Here is a 2,953-nt window from a genome sequence, read left to right on the forward strand (position 1 = left end):
AGAATATGATAACTGATTACAAGAATTTGAAAGGGGAAGAAGGGTTAGATTTTTCTTTATCCAATCCCAAAGGACAGAGCTGGCAATATTTACACTGCATAAAATGCTTTTGTTCTAAGTTTAATTTGACTCGTCAGTTTCCTAGTAATTATATTCAATATTGTAATGAAATAAGACACTTATAGGCCATTCAAAAGTTAACAAAGCCATAGCAAAAGTTGATTCAACTAAGCAAAGCTTTCTTGCCCCTAAGTTGCCAATGATGGTCTGCTAGCCAAGAACCAGATGGCAAGTAGAAATCCTTTTGCCTATTTTATATTCAGACAGCTAGGAAGGAATATCAGTGACCTGATGATTTAGTCCCTTGAGAATTTCAATACCTTTATGGAAAAATTAGTCAAATTTGCATGGGGTGAAGGAGTATTTCTACAACTTTCCCTGAAACTTCCTTCTCCCATTGGTCAGGTCTTCCCAAAACTTCTATTTGTGGATGGGCCCAGACCAATAATGCTTCTTCACTCTCCAGATTTTGCCTCCACATCTCAGGATTGTACTTTACCCTGTTCTCCCTTTCTCTTCCAGATTTTCAACTCCCTTCTATATATTATCTTCTGTCATTAGAATGTAAGCAGGGTGTTTGTTTTTTGTGTGTGAGTGCGTGTATCTGTGTGTGTGTGTGTGTGTGTGTGTGTGTGTGTGTGTATTTATTTCTAAGGCTTAGCACAGTATTAGTGCTTTAGTAAATATTTGTTGACTGACTAGGTTTTTGTGATTCTTATATCAACCCTATGACACAGATGCTCACCCTCATTTTACAGTGGAAAGGGCACCAGGTCTGTTGTCAGACTACAGCCAGGACTAGCTGGGAAGGAGTGGAGAGATCTGAGAGAGATAGCTGTGGTTCTTTTAAGTGAGGAAATCACCAGGATCTCTGGCTCAGGAGGGTAAGAAAAGGCCCAAATTTTAATTCATAGGATACTGCAAAAGTTCACAAATTAAGTTCTTTAGCAAGGTAAAGAAGGCGAGTTCTTAAGAAGATAGTAAATTGGGAGGCTGGCAGCGCCGCTCAGGGCCGGGTCTCGTCCGGGTGGGCACGGAGCCGCGGCCCCGGAGATCCGACTCCCCGAGGGGCAGGCGCCCAGCAGCCCTACCACGCCCCGAGTGGTCATTCTCAACTTAACTGCCTTAATTGCTATTGAAGATAATTTAACAGTAAATAGGAGCATGGCAACAAATCCTCCTGGACAAGATTTTGAATGACGATTTAGCTCATGACCACCCCCAGGAAGAAGTCATTCAATATCAACCAAACTGTTCTCAGAAGGTTTTCAAAATAAAAATCGAGTAGTAATCCTGGCAGAACTCGACAAGGAGAAAAGGAAATTACTTATGCAAAACCAATCTTCAACAAATCATCCTGGAGCCAGCATTGCCCTCTCCAGGCCCCCCCCTTAATAAGGATTTTCGTGATCATGCTGAACAGCAGCACATTGCAGCACAGCAGAAGGCTGCCTTACAGCATGCTCATGCACATTCTTCAGGATACTTCATAACCTAGGACTCTGCATTTGGAAATCTCATACTTCCTGTTTTACCTCGGCTTGACCCAGAATGAAGGAAATTTTTATATTGGGGAAAATCATTTTGTAAAATGAATTGCCAAAGTTACTATCAGTCTGTTTCACTCTGTGCTAAGAAATGACTCACTTTTTTTGTGAGATTTTGTATTTTATGCCTTGTTTCAAGAAAGGCACATCCATGCAGGTTCAATGTATGTGAATGGTGCATGTCATGTATAACATACAGTCTGAAATTATTCTGTAATGCACTTCATTTATTTATACCAACATGCTTGACTGCTTTAAATTTTTTTTAACTTTTAAGTAGGTTGAAGTATATAATAAGATCAGACTAGAATATATAGAAAACTATATATGGTATTTAAGGAAATGCCATTTTTCACACTAAACAAATAGGGCTAGCCATATAAACATCCATTCTTCTTGGTGTTTTATCAGACTGTTATTAATACACCCACTAAATTCATGTTCTTGAACATATTGGTTTAGAGAATGGTCCTGAAATTTTATGTGGCCTCATACCTGGTTTTCCTAATCTCACTTTTAATCCTACAAGAGAGAAGTTAGTCTAAATTACAAACTAGCATTATACAAATTTTAATATTTCTTCTTAAGTATGAAATTTATGTAAATGATGTTAGCACACAATATTAAAAGCTATTGTGATAATAACTTTGGTATTACTCTTGAGAATTGTATATTATGCTGATTACTAAGGCCATTGTCATTTGACCTAAATATAAAGTTCCAATTCTAGCTTAAAAAAAAGAGATAGTAAATTTAAACAAAGAAGAAATGACTTCAAGATGGATTGTGAGAATATAAAGGACAGCTATGTATGGGGAAAGACAGGATAGGGATAGAGAGTTGGGTGGAGAGAAATGCAGTTATAAATTAACAGTTGAGCTGATTAGCTAAAATCACATAAAAGCAGTAATTTGGAATTATAGGAAATGTAGTCCACCTCCCTGAGGGGAGGACTTAAGGGAGGGTATTAGGTTAAGGAATGACTTGATGCATGGCTAAGGTTGTGTTCCTATGCATGTCTGCAAGAATTGAAGATTATATATTAACCTTAAATTCTTAAATTAAGGTTAAGAATTTAAAGTATCCTAGCTAAGGACATCAGCTTGACTGGGAGTTAGAGTCTTTGTTAATACAAATAGCCTTAAGAAATTTATGATGCATAACTAGAAAAGCCTGGTGAGATGACTTGGTAAAGATATGAGAGTGGTTTACTATTTCCTTCTCCAGCTCATTTTACAGTTGAGGAAACTGAGGCAAAGAGGGCGAAGTGACCTGCCTAGGGTCACAAAGCTAGGAAGTATCTCAGGTCAAATTTGAACTCAGGAAGATGAGTCTTCCTGATTCCA

At 38.0% G+C, this 2,953-nt stretch overlaps 1 pseudogene; it reads left to right on the top strand.

Moving 5' to 3' along the window:
- Positions 1 to 1,159: 1,159 nt before the first annotated feature.
- LOC141489584 (SOSS complex subunit C pseudogene) lies at positions 1,160 to 2,333 on the top strand (annotated as a pseudogene).
- The last annotated feature ends 620 nt before the right edge of the window (positions 2,334 to 2,953 follow it).

This window comes from Macrotis lagotis, chromosome 5, assembly GCF_037893015.1.
Source record: "Macrotis lagotis isolate mMagLag1 chromosome 5, bilby.v1.9.chrom.fasta, whole genome shotgun sequence".
In the NCBI taxonomy this organism is placed as follows: domain Eukaryota; kingdom Metazoa; phylum Chordata; class Mammalia; order Peramelemorphia; family Peramelidae; genus Macrotis; species Macrotis lagotis.